Raw genomic sequence first — 14618 nt, 5'->3', positions numbered from 1 at the left:
TTGCATGATTTCTTCCACCACATAAATAATCATAGACAAAAAGATCACAAAAAAGCTCATATTTATTTCTGGCCTAATGATGTGTTCCTTTCCCTCCCCCATTAAATTTTTGAGTGACGGACAAATCATGTATTCCTGAAATTTGGTTTCACTATCCTTCAAATGGGGATAATGAGGCCTGTTTTCACATGTGAGATCCAGTATCTAGAAATAATAACACAATCTGCAATGGAGAGGTAGCATATGATGATGAAGAGGATTATTTATATTTAGCATTTGTGAGTAACTACCCTGTGTCAAGTAGGGCAAGGTGCTTTACCTACATTGTCTCCCTTGACATTTCCTGTAAGGATTGGAGAAACTCAGGGTTTGCCTGAAGGCCACACATCCAGTAGGTGGTATCGATAGTTAGGTCTGTTTCTGTCTGGTTCAAAACTCAGGCTTTTCACTACACTGGGCTAACTTTCAACAGCAGGATGCTTTCAAGAGTGCGAATGCTTTCCAACTAGTGGAGAATGTTCACTCTGCCTTTGTAGAACTTGCCTTCTAAAGAAGGTGAAAAATCAACATTCTTACAGATTTGAGGAAGCATAAATTTCTTAGGGGTATAATCCAAAGTGAGATTATGTCTCTCTGACCTGACAGCTAGTCCACTTGGGATCTCCTTTCTAAAGTTTTCCAGTTTGGGTAAGTTGTATGATGGCTTCACATGTAACCAAGCAACAGACCTTCTCTCTCCATTTTCTACCAATTCCAAAACAGCCCTTAGCAATCATGGCTCTCCAGCACATTCTAGGGAGAGATTTAGCATCATTACAGAAAATGTCTCCTTACCTGCTGACTGTAATTGAAGAGTCTTCCGCCAACACAGACTTTTTCATATAACCTGAAGCCTACTAAACTTGTTTTTTGCCTTATTGCTTTAGAATGCAAGATGTGTTGATGGGGCCAGTAGAAATAAAAATAAAGCTCAATTGCATATTTAAATAGATTCTCACTTCTGGCCGAGAAAGAATGGAACAGATCCTGGTAGCGAAACGTTATGTGACTATAGAACAGAGTATCTGAAAACAACAGGTGATGAGAGGCTGCCTCTCCCGGGATGGGAGCCCTCTTTTCTCCTGTGGCAGCAATTCCAATAAGGAAAAGGAGGGACAAGGGTTGCTTCTTCAGAGTGCAGTAGATTGCATAAGAGAGAGGGACTTGGAACTCTGTAGATCTGAGTTTGACCCTTGTGATTAGAAGTAATGTGCAGACAGTGGCTTCCTCCCCATTTCCTCCTCTGTCTGAAGTGCATCATCATTCCTTTCTGTAGAGTTGTTTTGGGACAATTAGCACAAAGAGCTGCTGCCTAGTAGGGGCTTAAGGAAATGTGTATTTAGGGCCATTTTTCAATTAGGGACTGCAGGCCTATATTATCCTGCCTTTCCTCTGCATTTGTCCCCTTTATTTTTTTGGTTTTAGACACATCTTAACTATATAGGTACAATTCATTTGCTTTTTGTAGCTTCAGAGAATATATGGATCGCTTTGAGAAAATCCACGCCCTATGTGCCCACCCACCTGCTGCTCCCTTTCCCGATGTCTCCTTTGGCTACTCAGCAGCTTTTATTAGGCCTCTTCCACTTTTTGGACCTCTGTCCCATGGGGTGTGTGTGTGTGTGTGTGTGTGTGCATGCACGCACATGCATGCGTGAGTGCACATACATATCCTTTCCTTCTAGCATTCGTTAATCAAATATTTGCCGCCTACAGACAAACAGAATAGTGGTATTAGGTATCTGCAGCTCTCAGGTTTGTGTGTCCTTTGGCTTCTTATCTGAAAAGTGCCTCAGGCCCTGTCCTTATCCCCTTTTGTTTGGAATTCATGCAAGCCTTCATCTGTGATCATCACTGTAATTGTCAAACTGAATTTTAGAGTGTTGTTTCTGTTTCCAGGAGCACTGAGAGGCAGAATTTAAAAATCAGAAGTGACTCTGCTCAAATACAAATGGAGGCCCTATGAGCCTCTCAGGAGCACATGGCTTTATCTCAGAGCGTCCCTGTACCTGGAACTTGTCAAGAAATGGGATGGGAAGTAGCCGAGGAAGAAGGAAGCAAATTGATGAACCAGAACAGTAAACAGACACCTCTTGTTGAAAGCACTCAGTATTCTGAGGGGCAAAACAGATGATGAAAGGAAGTTGGTGAGAGCAAGAGTGAAATACCCCTCCAGAGTTTGAAGACTATATTGGGGTCTTTTTATAATGTAGTTTGTTTTGGAGAAAAAATTCAAAGCAAGCTTGTTTTTCTCAACCCCAAGGTGGATGGAGGTAGCACAGTGGCTTCTGAAGCACAGTGTAGACTTTTGTCTCTATTTTCTATTTCTGGTCTCAGGAAAACTGCAGTGCACTTCCCAGCTCTGTTGCTTTCTGCCTGTGGACTGGTGGGCAACTCCCTTCATCCCAGTGAGTCTTGGTGTTCTCATCTGTGAAAGGGGAACCATAAGGGTCCTCACAGGACTGTGGTGGGAGGAGAAGGAGCAGAAAGTCCTCTGCTGTCTTGAACCTTGCCTTCCGGTGACAGGAGGCAGGTAGGGGATGGTAAGAAGATGATGAACACGTGCATGTACAGTGCTAGAAGATACTGACTGCTGTAGTTTGTATGTAAAATGTCCTCTAAATACCCCTGTGCTAAAGGCTGGGTTCCCAGAGTGGCAGACCTGGAAAGTGAAGGAACCTGTAAGAGGTAGAGACTTGAGGTAGTTCATTGAGGGTAGGTTATTGGGGGCATAGCCTTGAAGGAGATTTTGGGATTCTTGCCTAGCCACGGGATGAAGAGTTTGCCCCTCCATGGGCTCCTAGCCATTGTCATCTGGCACACCCAAAGCAATGGATTCACACAACATGAAGTGGATCCATCAAAGCTGTGAGCCACAATGAACCTTTTCTCTTACAAGTTAGCTCTATCAGGCATTTTGTTATAGTGACAGAAAGCTGACTAACACATGGTGAAAACAGAGAAGAGTAAAAGGAAGAGAAATGCTAGATGGTGAGAGTGTAGAGTTTATAGTGGGCTTTTCAGGAAATGCTAAGTTGTGATATTTAAGCATAAACCTGACAGAGATACAGGGAGCCATGGGGATGTCTAGCAGACAAGTGTTCCAGATAAAATATGGAGGTGACAGCAGTGTGTAGTTTGCCCTACGTGGTTGAGGTGAAATAAGTGAAGGGGAGATTAGGAAAAGCTGCAGCCACAGAGGCAACAGAGGACCAGGCTGGGGAAGGCATTCATTCTTGTTCATTTTAAGTTCTTTAAGAACATTGTAGCTAAATGCAGTGGTGCATGCCTATAATCTCAGTGAATCTGGAGGTTGAGTCAGGAGGAGCTAAAGTTCAATGTCAGCCTCAGCAATTTAGTGAGACCCTACCTCAAAATAGAAATAAAAATAGCTGGCTAGGGATATGGCTCAGTGGTTGGTAAAGTGCCCCTAAGTTCAATCCCAAGTACTAAAAGAGAGAGAAAAAGAAAGAAAGAACATTTTATTCTAAGAAAATGATACCCACTGGAGGTTTTGGAGCAGAGAAATGACATGACTTGACACACCCTTCACAGAATCTGTTGGGAAACTGCAGAAAATGGACTCCATTTGTAATCTGTTTTTCCATCCCATTGTTTCTTCTAGTATTCCCATAGCTAACCTATCTATAATCAGGCCATTCTTCTGAATCTTATGAGACTGCAAATCTGGACCTTTCTATTGTTTAATCTTCAGTGTCTAACATGGTGGCTGCCACCTGACAGATGTGAAATATAACATCATGTGAGTTGAATGAATGGGCATTTCTGCTTCCAGGAGCCAAGATGCTCCTAAAGGTGATTTATTCTTTTTTTCCCCTTGATTTTTAAGATGTTACACACTGGGTGATGACAATGTTTCCTACTCTGTTTTCTCTATGGTTACTAAGTTACTCAGGGAATTCATTAAATGTCCAACCTAACATTTCCAATATCTATTCACTCCTTATCCTGTGGATTTCTTCTGCATCTCTTGCTTATCTAAATTTTTTTCCTGACCCTGTCTTTGCTTTTATTCTGACACACTTTCTTTTAATAAATATGTGTATCATATATACAATGTATTATAAAATTTTGCATTTCTTTTTTGCCAGTTTTAGACTTATGACTCATTGAATTTCCTTCCTCTCTCTCTCACATCTTCCTTCCTTCTAGAATATAAATCTAGATTCCAATGAGCTTACATTGATAACATGAGAAACTCCAAACAATGAAAATACTACCTGATCGTGTGGTTTCCTTGAATTATGTCAGACCAGTGGAATATATTTCCTGTGCTAACTAACTAGTTGCTCTGTCTTCCAAAAATGAGATCTTCTCTTGCTACCCAATTGGGGAAGATTTTTTTTTATGTGTGAAAAAAAGTCTTTTGGAAAAATAATAGAAAAACCAAAGTTAATCTTTCTCCCTCCCAACCTTTGTGTATGTTTGTGTCAGATAAGTTTTCTATAATCTTACATGAAATGTGCTTTTCAACATAAGGCTATACTCTTTCCATCATTCTATCCCTATTTGCACTGCAGTTCTCTCACATTTATTTTTAAAACATTCCTGACTCTGCCCTCCAAGACACATATCACTGGGTACAAGTGAGGAGATTTACATGGATATGGAAATGACTTTGAGAAGATGTTTTGGCACTAAGTGTTCTCAAATATTTTCCCTCAAGTAAGCAGATTTAGTTAAGGTCTACGGGGATTCTGCTGTGGTTTTTGTTATGATGATAATCATAATAGGATAATATGAATATAATGATATATAATGATCTTGAAATATCATGAAGGTGAATGGCATTTAAATAAAAGAACAGAAGTTGTTTTGAATTATTATTAAGCTTTTGGATTAGGGGCAAGAATATCAGTGCTTTCCATGTGTGAAGATGATTTTTAATTGGAGTAGCAAGTACAAAATTTAGGTCACAATTTATAATGAGTGCTCACTGCTAGAAGATTAGAGATAATAGATGATGTTATTATATCAGCTGTGCTATCAAGAATACGTTTTAGAACCCAATCCAATAAAAATTGCCTTTTTGATATTATTTTTTGTGTGTCCTTGGCATATGTTGACTGAATCTTGATTATTGGTGCAACCTCTCCGGGGTCCTGATATCCAACTATTGCAAATACTCTATTTTTGAGGCATCTTTTCTTTGTCCTGCTGAAGACTGGTCAATCCTTTCCCGTGTGAAGTGCCTTAATTTATAGCACAGAGATAATGGTGGCATACGATTTTACTGTCACCATTTAATTCCTGTGGTGTTTGGCTAACTGCTCGTTTATGTGACTCTAACAATACTTTGATGAGGCTTAAAACTAACATGGTATTAGTGATCACACCAGATTTCAAGAAGATTCTGATTTTGGATAAAAAGAGAAGAAATCTTGTGCTGACATCAGCATTGTCACCCTCAGAATTTGGAGAAGATAGTGAACTTTTAGAAAACAGATTTCGAAATCCCTATTTCATGTGTGAAATGATTAAAAACTACTCCATTTCTGTGACTGCATTTATGTGGGTTAATCTCCCAGTCTTCAATGAAAGTGAGATCATGAATTTGCTTTTAATCTATCAAACGATGATTTGAAATATCTTTCAGTTGATAGGAAAAAAAAATGGTACAATGGAAAAACTCAATGCTTTGATGTTTTTCTTTCCTTTTCTTTAAACTATTTCATTTGCTTTCTCCACTGAACATAGATTCCACTCCTCCACTGAACATAGATTTAAAATAATATAGAGTTGAATGGTACCACCTATGACACTGAATGAGTTGTTTATTTCTGTGCGCTTTTATTTGTTTAGCTATAAATGGGTTCTGTTATTTCCCTCACAATATTTGATATCAAAAGCGTTAATGCATGAAAAGTGCCCAGAATAGTGCCTGGCACAGAATGAATGCTTTTATTCTATGGATGTTGGCTATTATCTTCATATTGATGTTACTTTCTGCAGTCAATCTCTGTTGTTTATGACAGCCAAGTATCTCCCTTTGCTTTGGAATAATCTTTAATTTTAGGGGGCAGGCATGACTTCTACATTGTATATGATCTTGTTGGAACTCTCAAAAATGGAACTAGGGTCACCTTTAGGCTCAAGCATGATGCCGAGCATCAACCAATGCAGTAGTACCACACAGAAAGGATGCTCTAACCTGGACTGGGACCCATGCAGGCTGTCATCCTTTCTTAATTGTGGAAACTTTACAACCTTGTTCCCTGCATGGGAGGTTGACCACAGGTCCCAAAACTTGGACTGGCCAGATTGTTCCAAATGTCAAGAGTCAGGGTTAGATTTTAGGAAAGCAACTTGGCAAGTGAAATGTTCTACTGAACACCATGCTATGTCTTTCACAAGATTACATGAGATTATGCTTCTGGCAAAGTGCCAACACCCCGACTCTTGGTTTTGTTGACTTGACCACATTGAACGTGTGGAATTGTTCGTTGACTTTTGCTTTTATCGAACACTAGAGGACTTCAGTTTGGGGCTATAAGGAATACACCACTGACCACAGGGCACAAGCCACCTTGTGTGATTGCTTGCCTGTGTTCTGAATATTTTGCTGCCCGTAGTCAACAGTAGTGGAGGCTGGTGTTGACAGTAGGAGTCCTTTACCCTGTATACTCTCCATAATTGGCACCCAGGATGTCCTTGTTACCCCCTAATTTTTGTTGCATATTTCAGACAGTCCTTTGCAAGTGGCCTTACTATGTTCTGAGTGTTTTTAAGATTGGTCCTCCAAAAGGGCCTTATCCAATGTACTTGATGTCCTTTCTTGCCTTAAATCTTCATTATTTAATGAAAGACATAAACCTATTCCATTTCCACACAAACATTGAACTGAAAGTCTTACCCTGTGCAGTAAATCAAGAGATAAAAAAAACAGATAAATTGGAAAGACAGTAAAAGTAGACAATATGAACCTATGAGGAATCTACAAAGGAAAAAAAAAAGATGATATTGAATTAATGAGTTTAGTGAAGTCCCAGGATAAAGTCAAAGTGCAAAAACCAATTGGATATTTATTTATGTATTAGCAATGTATATTTCAAACCAAAATTAAAGTTATACTAATTACTATAGCTGAAAAATAGTGAAATTTTTTATCATATATCTAACAAAAATTTTATATTTCGGTTGAAAACTGCAGAACACTTATGAAAGTAATCAAAAACTCTAAATAAATGGAGAGACATAGTATCTTCATGAATTGGAAAATCATTATAAGAAAGAGGTCAGTTCTTACCAAATGAACTTGTCAGCTTAACTCAATATCAGTAAAATTCCAGCAATAGTTTATTTTGTAAATATAAGTAAGCTAATTCTGAAATTTATATGTAAAGGTAAGGAATTGGAATATATAGAACAAATTTGAAAAAATGTTTTGGAAAAGAATGTATGGTAAATTTTAAGATTTACCATAAAGCTATAATAATAAAGCAGTGTGGTAGTGACATAGAGGTGGACATTTAGCTCAATAAAACAGAAAAGAGACCCCATTAATAAATCCATAGAAATGCAGATTTTTCCATTTATTTATTTAAGCTGTACTAAAGATTGAACCCAGAGCCTCATGCATGCTAGGCAAGCGCTGGATCTACTTTGCCAGACCCCAGATTTGTGACCAAATTATAAAAGCAACTAAAAGCATGACATTTTTAAGAAATGGTGCTGAATATTAGATGTAAATAGGCAATTAAAAAATAAGACAACAAAAAAACCTTTATTTAAATCTCATACTTTAAACTGAAAAGAACCAATACAATTTTAAAAAATGAACTCAAAATGCATTAATGGTTTAAATGTAAAATGTGAACTTGTAAAGATTTTAGAAGAAAACATCAGAAAATCTGATCGACTTTGGGTTTTGTGATGAGTTCTTAGACATGGCACTCAAAAATATAATGAATTGGACTCCATCAAAATTTTAAAAATGTTAATTCTGCAAAAGATCCTATTAAGAGAGTGACAAGATATGCTATGTACTAAGAGAAATATTTGCATAGCATGTATCTTACAATAGATTTTGACCAGTATATATAAAGAATGTTCAAAACTCAATAAGAAAATAAAAGAACAATTTAAAATGGGAAAATGGTATGAACTTTTCCTTCTCCAGAGAAAACATAAAGATGGAAGAAATACACATTTCCAAAGCTATTAACAGTTGTATATTTGAAAATTTTCTGAATATTTGATACTTTGACATCTTTACTGAGAAAATGCTATCTGTCTTGTCTCTAGCCAATTTTTAGAACTTGGATCTCAGCCAGGAGTGTGCCTTTAATACAGATCAATTGATCCAGAGTCAAACCTCTATCTGACCAATCGCCCACTACCAAGGAATCAATATTCTCCACCTTGAGTGTCTCAGGGTCTGAGATCAGCAAACTGTGGACCATCTCTATAGCTTATAAACCACTGAAAATCCAGGCAAGGTGATGCTTGCTTGTAATCCAAACTTCTCAGGGGCCTGAGTATAGTTTTAAGTGCAAGGCCAGCCTCAGCAATTTCAGGAGACCCTATCTCAAAGAAATAAGAAGTGTTAGGAATGTGGCTCAGTGGTAAAGTACTCTGCATTCAGTCCGCAGTATGGGAAAAAGAAAAAGAAAAGAAAGAAAGCCACTGAAGTTCCTACTAGGTAGTGCTGATCTCTTTACTCCTCTCTGTCATGCCTTTCCAGTGACAACCCTAATAAACACAGTGGCTCTATCCCTTGTTACCCCACCCCTACTCCTGTCCTCTGCTTCCTAGCTACCCTGGTGTCTTCCCCGTGTGGCTCTGTGTAATGACTGTTTGTTTTGAGCCTCATCTCTGTCTCCTCTTGTGCCTGCACCTGAATAACCAATTTAGAGAGGAATCAAAAACAAAGGTCATTAACAATTTCAAATTGAAATCAAGAAAATTTATTTTTTTCTGGTGCTGGGAACTAAACCCAGGACTTCTGTGTGTGCTCTACCACTGGGTTATCTCCCCAGCCTGATGAGAGACTACTACATATCTATGAGAAAGACTCGAACATTTGGCATTAATACCAAGAACTGATAAAGTATAGGAGCTATTGGAGCCCTTCATAAATTGTTGATGGGAATGAAAACTTTTTAGCAAATTAATTCTTTTTAGATATGCATGAAAATAGAGTGTATATTGATATATTAAACATACATGGAGTATTACATTTTAATTAGGATCCCATTTTTGTGATCGTACTTGATGTGGAATTTCACTGGTTGTGTATTCATATATGAACATAGGAAATTTATATCCAATTCATTCTGCTGTCTTTCTATTCCCAATCCCGATTCCCTTCATTGCCCTTTGTCTAATCTAATGAACTTCTGTTCTTCCTCCCACTCCCTTATTGTGTGTTAGCATTTGCATATTAGAATATTTGGCCTTTGGTTTTGGGGGATTGGATTATTTCACTTAGCATGATACTTCCAATTCCATCCATTTACCAATAAATGCCATAATTTCATTCTTCTTTATGGCTGAGTAATAGTCCATTGCATATATGTACTGCATTTTCTTTATTCATTCATTTGTTGAAGGGCTCCTAGTTTGATTCCATAGCTTACTATTGTGAATTATGCTGCTATAAACATTGATGTGGCTGTATCACTATAGTATGATGATTTTAAGTCCTTTGCGTATATGCCAAGGAGTGAGATAACTGGGTTAAATGGTGGTTCCATTCCAAGTTTTCTGAGGAATCTCCATATTGCTTTCCAGCATGATTGCACCAATTTGCCTTTCCACCAGCAATGTATGAATTAACCTCTTCCCCCACATCCTCACTAGCATTTAGTGTTACTTGTATTCTTTCCATTCTGACTGGAGTGAAATGGAATCTCAGTGTAGTTTTAATTTGTATTTCTCTAATTGCCAGGAATGTTGAACATTTTTTCATATATTTGTTAACCATTTGTATTCTTTCTTCTCTGGAGTGCTTGTTTATTTATTTTACCCATTTTATTGTTTAGTTATTTGTTTTTGAGTGTTAAGTTTTCTGAGTTCTTTTTATATCTTAGAGATTAATGCTCTATCGGAGTGCAGGTGGCAAAGATGTTCTCCCATTCTGTAGGCTCTCTGTTTACATTCTTGATTATTTCCTTTGCTGTGAAGAAGCTTTTAGTTTGATACCGTCCCATTTATTGACTCTTGTTTTCCACCAAGAGTTTACTTCCGCCAGAAGTACTCTCTTGAGACATTGGTAGAAATTTTGTTCACAAATACATGGTTATCAGTATTTACCGAAGCTAATTCATAACCCCTCCAAAATTTCAACTGGCAAAAGAAGGGAAAACCTTGGAACACATATATGGTTGGCTACTTCTCAGCAAGAGGAAAGAATAAGCTACTGATTATGCAATGCTGTGAATGAATCTCAAATGCATGGTGTTCAATTGTGGAAGCCAGATTCAAAAGACTACCTGCTCTATGATTGCAATCATATGACCATTCAGCAAAAGCAAACATAGCGGGAAAGAGCCTATCAGGGCTTGCCAGCCCCTGGAGTGAAGGGGAATGCTTGATTACAAAGGGGGTGAGGGAACTTGCTAGTATGATGCAAAGCTTCTGTCATGACTGTAGTGATGGTTATTATATAGCAATATGCATTCTTCAAGGCTTATGGAATGTACACTCAAAAGGTTAATTTTTTTAAGTTATATGATACTTCAACAAACTAAGCTAAAGTCTATAAGGGTGGCAGAATATTAATAATTGCTAAAACTGGGTGATGGGTGTTTGAGAGCTTTTTTATATTGCTTTTTAAATATTTTGTAGGTGTTTAAAAAGTAAACAAAAAACAAATAGACAAGGCTAACACTGGTGGCAGGATTTGGGAAGAAGAATGTTCATACTTTCTGATGAGCATGCAAACTGCCTCAGAATTTTTTGAAAGCAATTGTTTAACAGCTGTTAGAATTCAAAACTACACAAGCCCTTTGTCCAAAGAAGCACACTCTTTGAATCTCTCCCACGAAAATGAAAGCTTTGGGTTTTTAGATGTGTATCCACAAGGAGGTTCATTATTGCATGTACTTTCTGGCCAACAACTGTACACAAGTGAGCATCCATCAGTGGAGCGCGCCAGAAGTACTCTCTTGTGACACTCCTATGTCATCACTCTCTTGTTCCAATGGTAAATGGCTTAGTCGCAGAACAATTGCACTTTGGAATGTTGTGCAGACACCCCAAAATAATAAATTTGCACATTAACTTATAATTGATTAGTTACAAGGTAGTATTTCAAACCTAGCTGTGTGTCTTCGTCTGTATAAGTTGCTCTAATGAAAACACCATAAATTGGAAAACTTATAAACAAATAGAAGTTCATTTTTCACAGTCCTGGGGGCTGCAGGGTTTGAGGTCAAGGCACTGGTACATTCAGTACCAGGACCAGCCTGATTCGGGCCCTCCTTCTCACAGATGGCACCTTCAGCTGTGTTTTCCTGTGATGGAGAGGGTAATAAGCTCTCTCAGGTCCTTTTCATAAGTACACTGACCTCATGAATGAGGGCTCTGCCCTCCCAGCTCATCACTTCTCAGAGGCTGCCCTCTTACATCATGTATGAGCTCTGCACTTGGATTTTGAGGGGTGGCACACAGTCCACGGCATTCTGTTGGACTCTGATGTGTGTGGACTCACGCTGCTCCCTGTGCTGCTTTGTTTTCCCTTTTGCCTGTTTCCCGCTGTGGTGCGTTCCTCCTTGTTTCATTTTATCTTGAACAGCATCATAAGACCTAAGGAGCCAAGTGTAGGGTTTGGGCCTAGAATCAAGAGCCACTGAGAAAGCTGGGCCTTATTCTGAGAAGAGGTGCTCCTCACTGCTTGTGCGGGCAGCAGCAGCCTGCTGGCATGTTGCAATGAGAACTGGGGACAAAGCCCCAGGGGTTGCCCTGATGCTCGGCTTTGTGCCCTGGTAACCTTGGGAGTGTGGAACCAGCCATTAGAAATCCTGGTGCTCGGGGTCAGGACCAGCAATCAGCCAAGTGACAGCAGCTACACGCGCCGGCGGGGAACGCAGACCGGACCCACAAGGACAGGTCCGGCAGATGGCTGAGGGCTAGGCCCGTCCCCTCCCCCAGTGTCTGCAGGTAGGAGGGGGACTGTGAACACCATCAGAGCAGGCCCAAAGCCTGCTGAGGGGCGGAACCGGCCCCTCCCCCAGTGCCTGCAAGCGAGGGGAACCTGCAAGCCACGGGCGGGCGGGTCAGGCCCAGCAACCAGCCAAGTGACAGCAGCTACACGCGCCGGCGGGGAACGCGGACCGGACCCACTAGGACAGGTCCGGCAGATGGCTGAGGGCTAGGCCCGTCCCCTCCCCCAGTGTCTGCAGGTAGGTGGGGGACTGTGAACACCAGCAGAGCAGGCCCAAAGCCTGCTGAGGGGCGGAACCGGCCCCTCCCCCAGTGCCTGCAAGCGAGGCGAACCTGCAACCCATCGGGAGGTTAGGCCCAGCAACCTACGGAGTGACACAGGTGCCCGTGGCGCCTGCTGGGTAGGTGGACCTTTGACCGACCAGCAGAGCAGACCTAGGGCCTGCCAGCATGGTAGACGGATCACACTAATTGGAGGAGGATCACAGCCACTACCTGCCCTGTAAGGGTGATTTTTCAACTATACAAGAGCAATATAAATAAATAGAGGGAAAATATCAAAGACACAACAATTTCACCAAGCAGAAAGAAACGCCAGCGGTATGAAACGACAAGGAAAGAAAGGACCACAGGCAATGCAGGTCAACTCAACTTTAGAAGAGGTAATAGCTGCAACAGATGGAATGTCAGATAGAGAGCTCAGGACATACATGCTTCAGATGATCTGGAGTCTCAAGGAAGACATGCGACAGCAAAATCAGACAATGAAAGATCACATTGACAAACAAATCCAAGAAGTAAAAGATCAATTTCACAGGGAGATAGAGGTAATAAAAAACAAACAAATAGAAATACTAGAAATGCAGGAAACAATAAACCAACTTAAAAACTCAATTGAGAATACTACCAGCAGAGTGGATCACTTAGAAGATAGAACATCAGACAATGAAGACAGAGTATTTCAACTTGAAAAGAACATAGATAGCTCAGCAAGTCTACTAAGAAACCATGAGCAGAACATTCAAGAGCTATGGGATAATATCAAAAGACCAAACTTAAGAGTCATTGGGATACAGGAAGGCACAGAGCTCCAAACCAAAGGATTAAGCAATCTATTCAGTGAAATAATACAAGAAAACTTCCCAGACTTGAAGAATGAGACAGAATCCCAAATCCTAGAAGCCTACAGGACGCCGAATGTGCAAAATCATAAGAGATCCACACCTAGACACATTATAATGAAGATGTCCAACATACAGAATAAGGAGAGAATTTTAAAAGCTACAAGGGAAAGGAAGCAGATTACATTTAGGGGTAAACCAATCAGGATAACAGCTGATCTCTCAACACAGACTCTAAAAGCTAGAAGATCCTGGAATAACATATTTCAAACGCTAAAAGAAAATGGATTCCAACCAAGAATCGGGTATCCCGCGAAATTAAGCTTCAGGATGGAAGATGAAATTAAAACATTCCACGACAAACAAAAGTTAAAAGAATTTGCAGCTAGAAAACCATCTCTTCAAAAAATCCTTGGCAAAACACTACAGGAAGAGGAAATGGAAAACAACAATGAAAACCAACAGTGGGAGGTAGGACAGTAAAGGGGGGGAAATAATCAAAGAGGAAAACAAATCAGGTTTAATAGCATTAATAAACAAACTATGGCTGGAAGAACAAACCATATCTCAATAATAACCCTAAATGTTAATGGCTTAAACTCACCAATTAAGAGACACAGGCTAGTTGAATGGTTCAGAAAACAAGACCCAACAATATGCTGCCTGCAGGAGACGCATTTGATAGGAAAAGATATACATAGACTGAAGGTGAAAGGTTGGGAAAAATCATATCACTCATATGGACTGCGGAAACAAGCAGGAGTGTCCATACTCATATCAAATAAAATAGATTTCAAGCCAAAGTTAATCAAAAGGGATAAAGAGGGACACTACATACTGCTCAAGGGAACCATAAACCAACAAGACATAACAATCATAAATATATATGCCCCAAACAACGGGGCTGCTACGTTCATCAAGGAAACTCTTCTCAAGTTCAAGAATCTAATAGACCACCATACAATAATCATGGGAGACTTTAACACACCTCTCTCACCACTGGACAGATCTTCCAAACAAAAGCTGAATAAGGAAACTATAGAACTCAATAATACAATTAACAACCTAGACTTAATTGACACATATAGAATATACCACCCAACATCAAGCAGCTACACTTTTTTCTCAGCAGCACATGGATCCTTCTCAAAAATAGATCATATATTATGTCACAGGGAAACTCTTAGTCAATATAAAGGTGTAGAGATAATACCATGCATCTTATCTGATCACAATGGAATGAAACTGAAAATCAACGATAAAAGAAGGAAGGAAAAATCATGCATCACTTGGAGAATGAACAATAGGTTACTGAATGATCAATGGGTTTTA

The sequence above is a fragment of the Urocitellus parryii genome, chromosome 5, assembly GCF_045843805.1.
Source record: "Urocitellus parryii isolate mUroPar1 chromosome 5, mUroPar1.hap1, whole genome shotgun sequence".
In the NCBI taxonomy this organism is placed as follows: domain Eukaryota; kingdom Metazoa; phylum Chordata; class Mammalia; order Rodentia; family Sciuridae; genus Urocitellus; species Urocitellus parryii.
This window is presented reverse-complemented; position numbering follows the sequence as displayed.